The sequence below is a fragment of the Podarcis filfolensis genome (assembly GCF_964270895.1).
Source record: "Podarcis filfolensis genome assembly, chromosome: 2".
Taxonomy (NCBI): domain Eukaryota; kingdom Metazoa; phylum Chordata; class Lepidosauria; order Squamata; family Lacertidae; genus Podarcis; species Podarcis filfolensis.
This window is the reverse complement of record NC_139605.1, coordinates 79,371,962-79,389,071: the sequence shown is the minus strand read 5'-3', so window position 1 is coordinate 79,389,071 and position 17,110 is coordinate 79,371,962. Positions and strand designations below refer to the sequence as shown.

The 17,110-nt window shown below is 42.7% G+C and overlaps 2 long non-coding RNA genes across 6 annotated transcripts; one reads left to right on the top strand and one right to left on the bottom strand.

Annotated features, from left to right (window-relative positions):
- Positions 1 to 2,677: 2,677 nt before the first annotated feature.
- LOC310755154 lies at positions 2,678 to 9,039 on the bottom strand. Of its 5 annotated transcripts, none has more exons than XR_014544178.1 (4): positions 8,998 to 9,039; positions 6,348 to 6,474; positions 3,348 to 3,678; positions 2,678 to 2,965 (listed from the first exon to the last, which is right to left on the bottom strand). It is a non-coding gene; the product is annotated as an uncharacterized lncRNA (long non-coding RNA). The 5 variants fall into 5 exon arrangements; XR_014544179.1 differs by lacking the exon at positions 8,998 to 9,039 and adding an exon at positions 7,897 to 8,299; XR_014544180.1 differs by lacking the exon at positions 8,998 to 9,039 and adding an exon at positions 7,546 to 7,829.
- Positions 9,036 to 11,787, top strand: LOC310755173. The gene is made up of 2 exons (XR_014544208.1): positions 9,036 to 9,247; positions 11,588 to 11,787. It is a non-coding gene; the product is annotated as an uncharacterized lncRNA (long non-coding RNA).
- The last annotated feature ends 5,323 nt before the right edge of the window (positions 11,788 to 17,110 follow it).

The following is a 17,110-nucleotide window of genomic DNA, read 5'->3' as shown; positions in this document are numbered from 1 at the left end:
TAGTTACCCATATTTGGTCAATTCTAGTCCATGTCATCTTGGCTTCAGAAAAGAAGGTTCCCTCTCTTCCCAAGGGGTTCTTTATTCTCCAAATATCCACTAAGTCCATATTGTCTGTTATCTCAAAAAATGTTTTTGGTAGTCTACCATCCTTGGTAACTACCTGTCTTTGTGCCTTGTCCATGTTTGTAGATACTACTCCATTCATGTCCCCCATCAAAATCAGATTGTAATCCAAATAATCCAATAAGGTCTCATGCAACTTTTTAAAGAATTCAGATTTCCCCTCATTCGGTGCATAAATTCCTACAATCAGAAATTTCTCTCCTTGAACTTGAATTTCAATTGCCAGAAATCTTCCTTGTTCATCTTTAAAGAATAATTTCGGTAATAATCTCTCCTTTGCATATATCACAACTCCTCTTTTTTTAACTTTGTCAGATGAGATAAACTCCTGTCCCAATCTCTTATTAATAAGTAGTTTCCTGTGTAACCTTGTTACATGTGTTTCTTGTAGACAAATCAAGTCCAATTGTTCCTTTTTTAGTAAATGAAAAACACTTTTTCTCTTCTGAGGAGAGTTAAGACCGTTACAATTCCAACTTAAAAGTTGCAGAGCCATGATGGGGTTACTTCGCTTTGCCTCCGACTGCACCAAGTGTCTGTTCTTGTTCTGTCGATGGTGTCTCTTTCTCTGGACCATGCAATCCAAAAGATGTTTGCTATGTCTAGTATTACTTTTTCCAGTGCTTTTGGCTCTTCTCCAGATTCCGCTTCTTTCTGTAGATCTTCTTCGTGATCTTTCAGAAACCTGTCTTTATCGTTAACTGATCTTATTTTTATCTTTCTTCCTTTGTATTTAAAGGATAGGCCTTGAGGAAATTCCCACCTAAAGAGAATTCTATTTCTTCTCAACAGGGCAACTAGGTCTCCGTAGTTAAGCCTTAAGTCCAAAAGATGTTTTGGAATGTCCTTAAATATCTCCACACTTGAGTCATGAATTTCCAAAGTCCTTTGATAGTGCAGGTTCAAAATTTTGTCTCTCTCCTCTTTTGTTCGAAGAGTAATCAAGCGTCCCTCACCTTGTTCCTCCTTTGTCCTCTTCCAAGTCTAAATGCATTCACTATCTTAAATTCTTCCTTCCCCAAGTCCTGTTGCCAAAAATCTGTAAATTCCTGTATAAGAAAGTCAGCCAGATTATCTTTCTCACGTTCTGGTACAGCCCTGATTCTTAAATTTCTTTGTTTCTCTTTCAATTCAATCATAGACGATGTCAAACCGTGGTCCTCCAATTGCTTATATACTGGTGGTATCTTCTCTTGAGTAGCAGTTGCGATATCTTTTGCTTCTTCAGCTATCTTTCGGGTCGAAGCAGATTCCTGTAATAATTTTTCAATAGACTCTGTATTGGTATTCACCTTCTGTCCCAAATTATTAATGCTTGTAGTATTCAGGTGAATTTTAATTGATGCTTCAGCTACTTGTTTATTTGTCTCAGCTACCTGCTTAGCTAAATTTTCCAAAGATTCATTAATTTTTCCAAGTGCATGTGCCAAAATGTCTTCGGACGACATAACTTTTGGTTTGACCTGTGGAGGAGCAGCCCCTGATGTTCCAGATGCTCCAGATGTTGAAGCCCTTCGCTGCTGCGCAGTGTCTGTCCGATAGTGTCTGCCAGACCTAGTAGTTTTTTCCTGCGCCAGCTCTAACTTTCCTCTCCCATCTGCCATAACACTCTCATGAGAATTCAAGGTCGATCCCACAGTTGAAAGTTTGTTTCGAAATGGAATTTTCCTCTAACCCAGTTGTTATTGTAACAATGTCAATCCTCCTCTAGGGGGACACAGTAACAGCCAAAGCTTGCAACTTTTTAAAACAAAGATAGTCCTTATAAGTCCCCCAATTCACTTAAAAACAACAGTTTCAGTGCACTTAGACAGTTACTTTAAAACCAGGAGAAGTCCAGAAACACGATCTCTTTTGCAGAGCTAGCTGTCAAAAGTCCTCTGCTTACCAATAGGCTTTCCACTGAGCGGCTTTCCTTGTCTAGGGGCAGTCTGTTCCCAGGTTTTAGGCAGCGGATTTTAGCTTCCTTTTCCCCTTTTTTTGCAGGTAAATACAACTCAAACCTTCCCCCCCCTCCTGCAATCCAGAGGGGAGACCGCTTTCCTGATGTTAAGATTTAAGTCTTTTTCCAAACGTCTTTCCAAGTTTCCGCTTTACAGTCTCTTTGCTTTGATCTGTTTATAAGAAAGGAAGGCAGACTTCCTGTTTATACCTTCCCGCTTCGGTGTCGAATTAACTTGTTCTTTCTCCTTTTAAATCCAATTTAATCCTACTCACGGGTAGTTGCTTTCAAAGTCCAATTGTCCCAGGAAAAAGTCAGCGCTCTCCGATAACGGCTGTGCGGCTTCACTCTGCGGAAGAAGCAGTTGACTCTCAGCACCGCGTCGCTCACCCCGTCCCGCTCCGGAGCCCTTAAAAGGGTCCCTTCGCAAATTGGGGGGGCGCAAATGGTGCCCGCCAAGTCCCCACGTTCACAGGCTTCCCCCGCCTGTGATTTTTAAAGGGCCCCCGCTTTGCCGCAGCGGTAAGACCCGATCCCGCGGAGCTGATCCCTCCGAGACTCAGAGGGAATCCGCCATTAACGATGGCGCTGACCCGGAAGTCCCGCAGTCTCTTGAAAGTTGGACATGCCTGTTATAGCTATGATCCGCTAAGCAATGTGCTAGTCTCCCAAGGGCTTTAGTTCTTCATATTGGGGTGGCAGTGTAAAGGCAGAAGGGTAAGGTGGAAGCGCAAGTGTGATGCATTATTGGAGCTCTGCTTTTATATAAAATGTTAAAGAGTCTTCTATAACATTATCTTTCCAAGAGTGGTACATCATCTGCTTTGTAGACAAAATATTTCTGGTTCAGTCCCTGGCATCTCCAGATAGGGCTGGGAATGCCCCTTATCTGAAAATCTGAAATGTGAAGAACCACTGCTAGCCAAGTTTAAAAGGCCATAGATTGCTTAATTAGTCAAAGGCCTGGGAGAAGAGGAATGTTTTTGCCTAAATATATGTAACGAAGGTACTAGGCGAGCCTCCCTGGGGAGAGCATCCCACAAGTGGGGAGTCATGGCAGAAAAGGCCCATTCTCATATTGCCACTCTCTGGACCTCTCATAGAGGAGACACATGAATAAGGGTCTCAGATTATGATCACTGTGTCCAGGTTGGTTCATATGGGCAAAGGCAGTCCTTGAGGTATTGTGGTCCTGAGCAAAGTAGATAATACTGAGTTAGATGGACCAATTGTCTAGCTCTATATAAGGCAGGTTCTTATGTTCCTAAAAGATAGGTACCTATTATTTGAATATTAGTCTTTTTGTGTGGTCACAGATGGTCTTCCTCCTTCCTGACAACCACCTTGGAAATAGTGCACCAGCGCAAACTTTACTGCCAGTGTAGACTTTGGTGCGCACATATAAACCTATAGCTCACCAAACAGTCTGTTTCGTCCATGAAACTCCAGGTGTATAAAGAAATTTCAGTGAGTCCGTATGCCATTCTAACTTATTAAAAGATAATACACATTCTGTTCCATTCCACATTGTCTGCCTTTGCAATTGCTTTTCCAAATGCCGCTATAGAAGTCACAGTTTTGTATCTGCTCCTCTTTAAATGCTACATCTCCTGTTTGGGGCAAAACAATTTCAGGAAGAATAGTCATTATTGAATTTACCACCTTCTATTGTCACAGGAATAGTTGTAATACCAGTCATGTAAGCCTACAAAATAAAACCTTGACAATATAATAAAGATAAGCAAAGAAATATCTTACTTTATTAACCTTTTTTGTACACATGCTTCTCTGTGTCTCTATTCCTTCAACAGTTCCATACATTTCCTCAATATAACACCTGGGGTGACTTACTGACTTTCAAAAATATCCATTAAGGTTGGAATTAGATGCTTGGTGACAAAACACAGAATATCCAATGCAAAGTGGAGAGGGTGTTCGTAGTGGAAAAGTAGTAGGCAGGAGGGGTTTCGTTAACTCTTCTCTCATATATTGCTTTTCTTCTGCAAAAAACCTTATCCTGGGTTGTTTTTCTCTCAGAAATAGAGAGAAGGGTTTGCCAAGAAAAATAGCACCCAGGGAAATGTTAAGTACCGCATATTGTTTCTACCCTGAAAATGTCCTCTATATTATAGGCGAACATTACCTTGGAATCCTATATAATATAGTCATCTGCAACTCAGTCCACTGAAACAGGAAGTGTCTCAACAATCCACTGCAGCGCAGGGGCTGGATCATTAGGAAGTGACTGCAGCTATTGGTGGACCATCTGTTCTTCAAGTAGGCATCTTCCTCAAGTAGGCATCTTCAAGTAGGAATAGCCGCTCACCTGGGGCTTGGGAGGAGGGTGTGTTTGCCACACAGTGCAGCCATGGTTGGTCTTGCATGGCTGGGGAAGGGAATGGCCACCTGGTGCCATCCACCTCCAGCCATGTTGGACCCTCCAGTCAGGGCGGGCCTCACCCACAAGTCCAATCAGGGGAGTCCATTCTTTTGGTTCAATCTGCATCAGCTGCAGATGTCATGTACCTGTCATGGCAAATTCCTCTCTCTGAAACCCCGAAGAGCCACTGCCAGTCAGCATTTAGAAAATACTGAGCTGGAAGAACCAGTGTCCTATTGTAGCACCCTGCTTGTGGTTAACGCTTAGCTGGAATGAAATATTCAATGCAGCAATAGAGAAATTAAAATAATAATTTATTTGTCAGACAAATAAATGATAGACACAGTGGTATATGGTTACCAAAGCTCTGCCCACTCCAGCCCTGATGGCCAGCACTTATATTTCCTCAGCCCAGCCCCCTTGCTCCTCCTTTGGCTGCTCTGTCCAATCAGCCTGGTTGAAATTCCTATTGGCTGTTTGCTAGAACCAATCATAAAAGATACACCCATTTCCTATTACCTTTTATGGGAGACAAAGAGCTATATTTCCTTCTATCCATAAATGGCAGACAAGTAGCCATATATCTTACATTTGCCTTGACAAGGCACCTTAATTACCAGATCACCTTTTGCCCCTGTTGCCCCTGCATTCCAAAACAAATGGCTAAAACAAATGGCTCATGGTATTAAATTCTATCTAAACAGAGATCTTGGGTTCACATTCTCACACACCATCAATGAAATAAGAATCTAACATAAGAATCTAACATTTCTTACTTTCTAAATCCTTTGCATAATTACATTAAGCCAACAAATCTCATACATAACATAGATAGCTTTTTAGAAGAAAAGGACTTTGCAAAGTAAAAAAGGAACTCAGTAAAAACAGCTTCAAAAGAAGTCTCTTCAGTTTACACCCCCCTTTCCCAGTCAGCTGCTTTTCCCATTAGCTCTTCCCAAAATTTATTGCCCTTTAACTCTCTCAGTATACCTTAAACCTTAGGAAAATATGGCTAGAGTCTGATGGGAGGCACATGGTATTATTTTCTGTTAAACAATAAATCTTACTATTTACCAACTCTTAATTAGTGTTTTTGCAGCTTGATTGTATTCTGTAATTTGTAGGGTCAGTGTAACATTTGCTCCCAGCCTGTATTTCCCTTTTACAGCTTTGAGAAACTTGTCTCCTGCTACTGCTATAAATCAGGGGGGCCCTTGTTCAGGAGAGCAAGAAGATAAACAACTGCCAAAGTACTTAGCCAGCTGGTTTCTGCCTGGCATGAAACATACAAACATTTGCAAATATATCTTTAAGCTCATTTTAAAATACAGACCTTGATCAGATGCCTCACTATCCCCGTTTAAGGCAGTTTAGATATGTAAGGTCCTGCCAAGGCTCCAGTAATTAGGTAGCAGCAGTCTTTCAATTAGTGGTATCAGTGAGATCAGTGAAGCCGTCTTGCCTGGACTCTCTCTCTCTCTATCGCATGCAGTTGCCTCATAAACCTTGCCAATCTTCATCTCCCACTCTGCTGCAGCTTGGATTTTCAATCATGGCATTTTCTCTGTCTGTTGTTCCATGCAGCACCCTTGGAGGAAATGATTGCTCCTCCAGTACACCTCCGAGAAGACACACAATCATCACCTTTGCACAAGCTGGAGTAATAGCCACACTTTCAGAAATGGTCAAATGAATTGCCCAATAACTGCCAGGAGGAACTAAAACCTAGCCATTGCTCAATCAAACTAATGGTTGAATCATTACTAAATGCAAACAAAACCTCTTTACCTATACAGATAAGTGTAAATTAGAAGGCCTGGTGGATTACAGCGAAATTGCTTAAGAGCACATTTCTAAATGAATGTAACATTAAGAGATATTTAAAAGTCAATAGCTTACCTACAACTATATGGCTCTCTTGGCTGAATCCAATATGTGAATGCTCCACACAGCTTGATTCTTACCTGCTTAGCATTAAGATGCCAATCTCAGATGCACTAAAGCCACAAGCCAAGCCTTGATAATCCTGTGATAAAAGGAAAGTATAGTTTTTGTTCTTTCTCTATCCCTTTCTGTTTTTTGAGATTTTAAAGTACAAAGCTCTCTGGGAAGGGAAAAGGGCCATGGATTTTGATTGTTTACATTTGAGCTCATGGGTTTAGTATTGTATGGGAGCAGGATGAATGTCATAAGAACTTCCAAAAGAGTTGCCATATTAGACAGGAGCGAAACGTAAAAATGTTTGCACATCAAACTAAGGAATTGCTCTATGAACGTCAAAGGGTTGTGTCTTCTCATCAACTTGGGACAGAATAATGTGGTTGTTTAATAAGGGAAGGGGGGAGCAGATAAAACAAACAGTTGTTATGGCTGAAATTTGAATTGAGTGACTGGTGTAGGAGGTCTCTAATGGCTTTTCCTCTCATTTTATTGTTGAAAATTTTCCTCTCATTTTATTGTTGAAAATTCCTCCTGCAAGTGCTTTTATAGAGTGGCTGGGGAAACCCAGCCAGATGGATGGGGTATAAATAATAAATTATTATTATATTATTATTATTTTATCTCAGCTAGTGTAAATAGAGCTGGTGGTTGGTGGGAAATTTGCACTAGGGAAAGGTTTAAGTCTTCTCTTCTGTGCCACCCCAAAAGGGAATCACAACACTACCATAATGGGTTTATCTACACTTACTTTTCCTCTGCATTTTAAAGCTCTGTGTCTGAGTGTGTGTTTCTCTCTCTGGTGCTTTCCCTGCAAAAACCCACTCTTTACCGCTGAATTGGAGCAAACAGAAATGCACAGAAAACCCAATTTCTCATTTGTTGTGCTTCAGCTCTAAAGAGCACTCAGACACAGAGCTTTAAAGTTCGGGCCTGTGCCTAGAAACCGCGGGGCAAACAGTAAATGTGGATAAGCCCAATGTGTGCTTCTGCCTTCATCTTGCTTCCAGATCAATCCAGGTTTCATTTAGAACTCATACAGACCCCATTTTAAAATAGCTGCACTTGACTGTCTGTTCATTTCTAGGCTCAGCTCGAAGTGTTAACATTAGTGCTTAAAGCCGTAAATGACTTAAGTCCCATACATCTGAAGGACCACCTCTAGACTGTCTTAGGTGCTGAGATCTTGGTGGTTCTGCCACCGTCAGAACACGAGAATGGGGTGGCCCGAGAGAGGGCATTCCTTAAGGCAGTGATGTCCAAACTTGGCCCTCCAGCTGTCTTGCGACTACAACTCTCATCACCACTAGCTAACAGGACCAGTGGTCAGGGATGATGGGAATTGTAGTCCCAAAACAGCTGGAGGGCCAAGTTCGGCCATCACTGCCTAAAGGTGTGGAATCCCTCCCTGCAGAGGTATGTCTGGCACCTTCACACACACACACACACTTTTCTTATTTGAAATTGTTTTAACTGATTTTGATGTTGTATTTTTATATTGTACTTTTACCTGTCCTGGGACCTTATGGTGGAAGGCAGATTAAAAAAAAATCCAGTAAATCATCGCGACCATCAGCTCAGCCCCCAAATAAATATAAGTTTCACAATTCATGCCTGATGTTCACCACTGAGTCTTAAGTATATATTTGTGTGAATGGCTGACACAAAGGTGAATAGGGAAGAAGAAAAGGAGAGGCTATTGTACAGGTGAAGGAGCTGAGCATTTTGGCCAGTATAGGTTTAAAATTTTGATTACAGACAAGCAGCCCTAGGCCTTGTGGGAATTAAACTCTCATTCCCATTTACAGAGTTCTGCAGAACAGAACCCAGGTCATTTGACTCTTTAATTAGTTCCCTTTTCCCTCCTATAAAAACTATGCAAGACAGTAAGTTTAAATACCGTATTTTTCGCCCTATAGGACGCACTTTTCCCCCTCCAAAAATGAAGGGGAAATGTGTGTGTGTCCTATGGGGCAAATGCAGGCTTTCGCTGAAGCCTGCAGAGCGAGAGGGGTTGGTGCGCACCGACCCCTCTCGCTCTCCAGGCTTCAGGAAGCTCTCCGCAAGCCTTGGGAGCTCCACAGGAGTTCCCGTTGGGCTCCCAAGGCTTGCGGATAGCAGCCTGCATCCCGAAGCCTTGGGCGTGCTGCACAGCGTGCCCCGGGCTTCGGGCAGATATCGGGCAGCCCCACAAGCTCGGGGGACAGCAGGGAGGTGCAGCGCTGCCATCCCCGCTGTCCCCCGACCTGGTTTGGAGGCTGGCGCTAGGGAGAAACGCGCTTCTCCCCAGCGCCAGCCCCACAAGCTCGGGGGACAGTGGGGTGGCGGAGCGCCGCCATCCCGCTGATCCCCGACCTGGTTTGGATTCCCCGACCTGGTTTTGGGGGAGAAATAAAGGAAAAAATTGTTTCCTTTATTCCCCCCCCCCCAAAAAAAACTAGGTGTGTCCTATGGGCCGGTGTGCCCTAAGGGGTGAAAAATATGGTAAATCATTTTTGCTCAGTGTGCTTGCACTTGTTTGATTAAATATTCAAGCCAGGTGTTACTTATGGTACTAATACATATTACAGAGATTTGTATCTAAGACAAAAAGTGTTATAGATGGACTAACTCTGAGGCAGGCTGTTAATAACTGCCATAACTGTACCAACTGAAATAACTGCCTCAGGCTTAAGACATCACAGAGTACTATGGCCTTGGTGAGCATTAAGCCTTGACTTAGCATTTTGGATGCTTTCATCCCAGAAGCTTCATGTGTTGAAGTGCCTTTACAATACAAGTCATGGTGACATTTTGCATTCCCTCGCTTGCTTGGCAAAGAACCTGACAACAGATGTGAATGAATGAAAAAGATGTCGAAGGTGATGAGGCCTTTTCGAGAGGCATTGGTTTCGAGAAACCAACAGCTGAGCCACAATACATGTCCACAATACAATACAATACAATACAATACAATACAATACAATACAATACAAGTAAACATCTTCATTTCAGTGAGGGGATTCAGCAGCCAATCTTATGTGGTGGTTTAAGGCAAGTCATTGTCTCTCAGCCCAAAGAATAAAAAAATAAGCATTGTAAAGCATCTTGTACAATAAAAATCAACACAGAAAACATTATCTATCTATCTATCATCTATCTATCATCTATCTATCTATCATCTATCTATCTATCATCTATCTATCATCTATCTATCATCTATCTATCCATCTATCTATCTATCTATCTATCTATCTATCTATCTATCTATATCATCTATCTATCTATCTATCTATCTATCTATCTATCTATCTATCTATCTATCATCTATCTGTCATCTATCTATCTATCTATCTATTTCAGATTTGCATCCCATCCTTTCTCCGAAGAGCACAAGGTGACTTACATACGGGTTATCTGTATTTTATCCTCCTCTTAGGTAATTTAGAGCTTGTTCACACATTATACTGAACACAGATAAGAAGCTGTCTCTACACATGTACAAATGTTTGTGTGGAAGAGTGTACACTCTTTGACTTGTTCAGTTGAACTGTTGTGTATACAGGTACAGAGAGTACCACCCATTAAACATTACATGTGAATTACTAAATGTGTGTACAACTTAATTGTTTGTGCACATAGTCCATGCCATCATCTAATGTAACTTGTGAACATCCCCTTAGACTAAAAGGTATGTCATAGACACATTTGGTCAAAGTTGCTCTCTCCGTCCAACATGGCTACACCATCCCAATGGCTTCATGTTAGCCTGATCATGTGCCCTACTTAACAGAGACACTTTGTTTCAAGGGCTGTTTGAACGAAATCTGGTGTAAAGAGAAAGAGAGAAGGGACTTGGAGTTTCACATCAACAGCATCTAGGAAGCAAAGTAAGCAAGCACACCGGTCCCATGGCCACAGCCTATTCCATTATGATGAGTTTTGCTGTATAACAGGCATAGGAAAACTCGGCCCTCCAGATGTTTTGAGACTACAATTCCCATCAGCCCTGACCACTGGTTCTGTTAGCTAGGGGTGATGGGAGTTATAGTCTCAAAACATCTGGAGGGCCGAGTTTGCCTATGCCTGCTGTATACTCTTTCACCATCTATCTTTGGTGATTGATTTCTTCTTTGGGGCAATGTGTAAGTGGCAACCCTGATCACATGAGTAATTATGTTTCCATAATGAGCCCAAAGTGCACAAGCATGATCTGTACCAGGCTAGGGAACCAGCAGCCCTCAAGATGTTGTTTTTCTCAAACTCTCAGCAGCCCCAGGCAGCATGGCTGATGGTCAGTGATGATAGGAGCTGTAGTTCAACAACATCTTGGCCATAGATTCCCTAGCCTTGATCTATGGATGACAACCAAGGTGAGGAACCTCCAATCCACGGGCCTAATTTGGCCCAGCATGGATACCAATTTGGCCCACAAGACCATTTCCCCCCAAACCATTCCCAACTGCCACACATTGTGACTTCACATGTGACATTAGCTGTGGGGTAGGTAGAGATGCAGCTAGATTAGCTCTGTGACCAAGTTCCCCTATAGAAAGCAGGATTGAAGTCATCTGGGTTAGAGGACCATGCGCCCAATCCCCTCTCCACAATACTGTTCCTCATCCCTTATCAGAACATTTAATCAAATGGGCCATTGGTGATCATGGCTGGCCCAAGGACACCCAGTAACCATCATAGCTGAACAGGGACTTGAACCCAAATTTCCTCAGTGGATGCTTTCCATTCCACCCACTACATCACCCAGGCTCTCATAAGCAATGTGTGTGTTTGTCTACACAATGTGGATCCTGTTTGGGAGAAGCCAAATTACTAGAGCATAGTAAAATTAGAAGCCATTAACGAGATTGCTCAGAATTTGCACCTAAACGTGCAGTGCTGCGTTTTAATTTTTTTAGATGTCATGCATGCTGTGTTCTAAAACCTTGTTCTTCATTTAAAAGCAAAGACATGTTTCATGAAGGATTATCCAAAGTCTTCCCCTGCCCTTTCATAACTCCTTATTGTGCAAGGACATTCTCAATCATAGTTGAATGGAACCAAAACAATAGCCAAGCAGCTTGCTGGGCATGGATTTAGACAAAACAACTTTGCCAAAATCTACTGGGAATCTACTCTAGAGAGGGCAACCACCATCCTTCTAGTTCTTGCCAGCACAATTCTGCTGGCACTCATGTTGGCTCTGATTTGAACTCTTTGCACAGGCCTATTGCCATTTGCCTTGAAGTACTTGAAAACAATTGGAACAGATGGGAAGGGAGCAAGATCTTCTCCCGACTGCTGCTCAGCCCTGCAATTCCATGCAACCAGGATTGGGACAGTTTCAAAAACAGGGAAGACATAAATGGCACAGGGGCAGATGCTGTACATAGTGTTGAATAATACACCAATTGCCTCCATTCACGTGCAAGAGACATTTTGTTGGATGAATGGCCACAGATGAGATGGAATGACAAGTTATCTCTTTATTGGGCATGTCTGTGTCCTTCTCCCTCTCCTGCTGAAAGGAAAATATCCATTGGAAAGCAGAATGCAAAGGGCAAATGAGGATAAACAGTGAATAACACACACACACACACACCCTTTGACATCATGCAGGCACCAGCATTGCCAAACTAGGCTACTTATCCTAGATTATGAGATAGTTCAATTGAAACAAGGTTGCAAGACTTGCTTGGTCAAATCAATATATTTCTAGTTCACCATTGTGTCTTAATAACAGCCAGAACATGAATGTGATAGTCTTCCTGCTATTTGTCCCTGGGAACCTGGCATTTAGAGGTAGACTGCCCCTGTACATGAGAGTTTCGTTCAGCCATCACTGCTCTTGGCTAAAGGAAAACTCCCCCACTAATACGGCTGTGTGAGTGTGTGAGAGAGGGAAAGGGAGAGGGAGAGGGAGAGGGAGAGGGAGAGAGAAACCAAACCAAAAAGAAACATTGCTTCTCTGTTTTAAAGGTTCTGAGAAAGAACTCCCAATGAATTATTCTAGATTTATGTCTATCTTTCCCTCTATAAAAATAAGCTTATTGGGTTAGCGCCAATAAGGTAGGCTTTTAGTACACTTCAGCGGAGGCAGAGAGAGAAAATACTTCTGTAATGCATTCTGTCACCTATTTAAGAAAGAAAATGGCTTGCCAAATATTCATTGATTCCTGTCTGTATTTATGCTTTTTAGTTCTGTACTATTGCTTTTTATTGGGATCACTTTACTTCCCCTCCCTCCTGCCCTCCTAGTAATCAGCATCAGCCTTCGCTTCAGCACACTTCTCTTGGAATATTATATATCTATGTGGGTGTGAGCAAAACATGGGGATTTATGTGTGTGTGGAATGTTTTTTTTATTATCGAAAACAGCTCGTGAACTGTGATGATAACAGAGCCAAAGGTACATATTTCAACAAAAGTTTCAAACATCAGAAGAGGAGGAGCCAAATGTCAGTGGGGAGAGGGGGGGGGCAAGAGCTGATTTCAATGCAGGAAGAGATTTCAAAAAGTGATGGCGCTGAAATTAGGAAACATGGAGCCTTCTAATGGTCAATTCTCCCCACCTGGCGGGAAAAGGAACCAATTACAAGCCATTCCAAATTCCAAATTTGAAGTCTGGCTTGCATCTAATTCACTGACCTTATATCCAGGGGCACAGCTACCACAGATGCCATTCCCCCACCCTCACTTGCATTTGGACGGGTGCTGGGAAAGGTCTCTCCTGAATGCTGTAAATGTCCAAGGCACTAAGGGGGACTCTGGTGAATGTAATTCTCCTGGGTGTCTGAGTCCCCAAGTGTGACTGGTGAGTACCCAGGAAATTACACTTCCTAGGGATCTTTGCACCACATGTATGGTATGGTGACCCATAGAAAGTCCTCCAGCCACACCTCTTCTCGTTGTCACCCCTACCAAGTAAGTGGGAAGGGGGCAGTAGGAAATGTTTCACTGGGCTTCATGGGCTCATTTATGTCATTGAAGGCGTGACAGGGTCTAAAGTTTGGAACTGAGCTTCGAGGGGAAAGAGCCATCTTCTATTAACAACCTCTTTGATTTTTGCTGAGGGGAATGTGCCCGTCCCTCATCGGTTTGGTTGGATTGTGATTACGTATGGTGAATTTATGTAACACAACTGTGTGGGGCTTTTGTTTGTGTGTTAGTTTAGATTGCCCTATCAGGGTAAGCCCAGGACACTTTAAATCAGAACTGGCACTGATGGCTTGCATCAGCAGGGAGCTCAAGTGTGGAATCATGAGGTGTCTGTGGTCACCGTGGTCAGCAAGAGCAAGTCCCAAGCAAAACCCCACAGAACAAACATTCCATATTTTCTCAGGCATTATTCTCTGCAGCTTTGGTATAAATAAACCAGCCTTCCTTCCTTATCAGATATCATAGGGGTGGGTGGGTGAAGATTCAGCACTCCAAAGATTCCCTTTGGCTCCCTACAGCCCAGCAACGATTCCACACTGCAACAATTCCATTTATGCTGGGGGGAGGGGAATTAAGCAGCAGGTATTTTCTACTAAGGTCACTTTAAGTGAACCCCTAAGCATGTCTGCTCAGAGGTTAAGTCCCACTGAGCTCAATGAGCTTACTTTCAGGTAAGTATGGGATTGCAGTCACAATCTCTCTGCTAAAGTTATGCACATCTTTTGCCAAGTTTGCCTGACATTACTTCTAGAAATCATATACCGCAGAGCTGGATACACCAATCTCCCAAAGCTTAAAATGCCATTTTCATAAGTGCCTCATCCATCTGACGATGTCACATGTGGGAACAGCAGCACAGTCAACATAGCAATTCGCTGCATAAAAATGACTGCCGTTGACACAATATGAAGAGAAAAAAATGTTAATGAAACCAGCTCTATAAACAACATTTCTGAACACTGAATGAAAGATCTGGGCAAATCACTCTTCCCGCCCTGCCCCCGGTGATCTCTATTTTAGGGGAAATGTTGCAATAATTAATAATTAATGTATGCGACAAAAGAACTGAATATTAGGACACACTTGATTGCATTAAATTTTGACTTTCATTTTGCATATCTATTCAATAACCATTAACCAGAGCGAGAGGGAAGAAATATAATATGTTTATAGTATATCATTAAAAGTGAAGGGAAAAAACTACAGCAAGCCAGAACTTGCCACATCCCTGGAGTTAAAAGCAGATTTAAAAACACGAGACCCATAAAAGGTGACTAGCCCAGACCACGTTGCTTTAGAGCAGGGGTGGGCAACCTAAGGCCCGTGGGCCGGATGCGGCCCAATCGCCTTCTCAATCCGGCCCACAGATGGTCTGGGAATCAGCGTGTTTTTACATGAGTAGAATGTGTGCTTTTATTTAAAATGCATCTCTGGGTTATTTGTGGGGCATAGGAATTTGTTCATTTTTTTCCCCAAAATATAATCTGGCCCACCACATGGTCTGAGGGACGGTCGACCGGCCCACGGCTGAAAAAGGTTGCTGACCCCTGCTTTAGAGGAAGAATGAGCACAGTTGTGTGAGAGACAAAGCTTTAGTTTTGGGCAGAGACAGCATAAAAAGGCTGACTCCAACCCCTCTCCTATTGGGCTTTGCAGCCCATGTGGCTCTTCACTCCAACCCCCTCCAATCAGAGGTGAGCTTCTCCCAGTCCACCTTAGCAAGGAGGCGTGGGATGGAGGCAAATACCCACCCCAACCTACAAGCAGGAATGGCTTTGTCAGAGATGGCCCCCCAACTACAAACATAATGCATGACTTGGCCCTTGAATACTGAAGGCTTATGCTTTAACAGCTATGAGGAAGCTTAGAGAAGCACAGCCTTCTGTCATATAATATTCACATCTCTTGGACAGTGTGCAGTAGTAATAACCAAGGAATGCATGTTCCTTAGACTATGAAAAAGTGGAAATATTGAGCTACAAAGAAAACAACAACACTATGCATGCTTATGGCATTGTTTATTCTATTTTAATAAATATTCACCATATAATACAGTCTTTAGGGGCAATGAGTAAGAAAGCTTCCCCACCCACAGTGGGGGAAATCAGGAACATCAGTAAAAGACCATCTCCATGATCATATTTAATGCAGACTACCCTGCATTCTTTTACAGAGTGTAATGATGATTTCTATTACAGAAAAGTAGTGCTGTAACAAAAGCAATTACATAGCTTAACTGGTTAGGATTTTGTAATTTGTTTTTCTTTAGCCTCCCAGTTCCCTTAATTTTTTATTGTTCTACATTCAGACATAATTCTGTAACTGATTTATTGCGATTTCTTCTTCATTTTTTTTGCCATGGGAGAAGATTCATTATTCATCCACTTTACCCATTCAGGAAACTCTCCCACATACTCATTAATTTGATAAGTAGATGACTTTCCTGTGCCAAGAAACTAGCCTCGCAAACACTCCGCAGCCCCTGCCTGCTTTAATCCTGCGGGAAAAGCAAATGACGCGCAAGAAGCCATTTTTGTATAATCAAATATTGATTAAGTTAATGAAAAATTTGACAAGTCTGTTTTTGATGGAATTAGAATTATTAGCACCTGTTTCATTGGGCTGAGGTTTGGGTCTCCCCCCCCCTTGTTGTTAAAATTAAGTTTTATTTTTCCAAAACATTTGAAAATGGAGGGAGAACTGAATTCATCTAAGCTAGGGCTGGGGGGGCGGACACTTTTCAGACCAAGGGCCACATTGTCTGTGGGTAACCCCATCTGGGGGCCACATGCCATAGTCAAGAGTGAGCAAAGCAGCACATGCAAATTTTACCTGTGTATAGTAGGCCAGTTTCTATACAAACTCACATGTCCCTCTCTATTCCCCCATCTAGGCAAGCAAGAAGCATTTTCAGAATTCAAGGACACATTCTAGCCAAGTAAAATCACTCCAGTAGAGTGTGAAGCAGCAGCTGAAGAGGGAATGTAACCTGAGAGAGAGTCTTGGGAGCCAGATGAAGAGGCCTGGAGGGCTAATTGGGCCTCTGATCCTGAAGTTCCCCTCCCCGATCTAAACTTTAAAATGTTCATTTTATTCAAGTGCGTATCACTTCTAAAAGTCCATTCAGAAAAAATTCCCAACGAGTTCAATGGGGCTTACTCCCAGGTACATGGGTAGAAGACTGCAGCCTGTACAATGCTTTCTAAGATGCTTTCTAAGGTTTGGATGCTCAAAGAACCACCAGAGGAGGAGGCAGGAGCAGCTCATTTATTCACTGTGTAATCAGCATCTCCCTTATGAAGAGATTATATACCAGGGTCTCTTTTAGGACATGTTTCAGATGATGGGAGATCTACGTGGCAGTGCCATTGGGTGGTAGACCCACTGAGGTGAAAACATCTACCTTTGTTATGGTTGTTAATTTCACTGGGTTTGCTCTGTGTAAAACCTAGTTGAATGTTGTTGTTTAGTCGTTTAGTCGTGTCCGACTCTTCGTGACCCCATGGACGAGAGCACGCCAGGCACTCCTGTCTTCCACTGCTTCCTGCAGTTTGGTCAAACTCATGCTGGTAGCTTCAAGAACACTGTCCAACCATCTCATCCTCTGTCGTCCCCTTCTCCTTGTGCCGTCAATCTTTCCCAACATCAGGGAGTCTTTTCTTCTCATGAGGTGGCCAAAGTACTGTATCGGAGCCTCAGCTTCAGGATCTGTCCTTCCAGTGAGCACTCAGGATTCATTTCCTTAAGAATGGATAGGTTTGATCTTTTTGCAGTCCATGTGACTCCCAAGAGTCTTCTCCAGCACCATA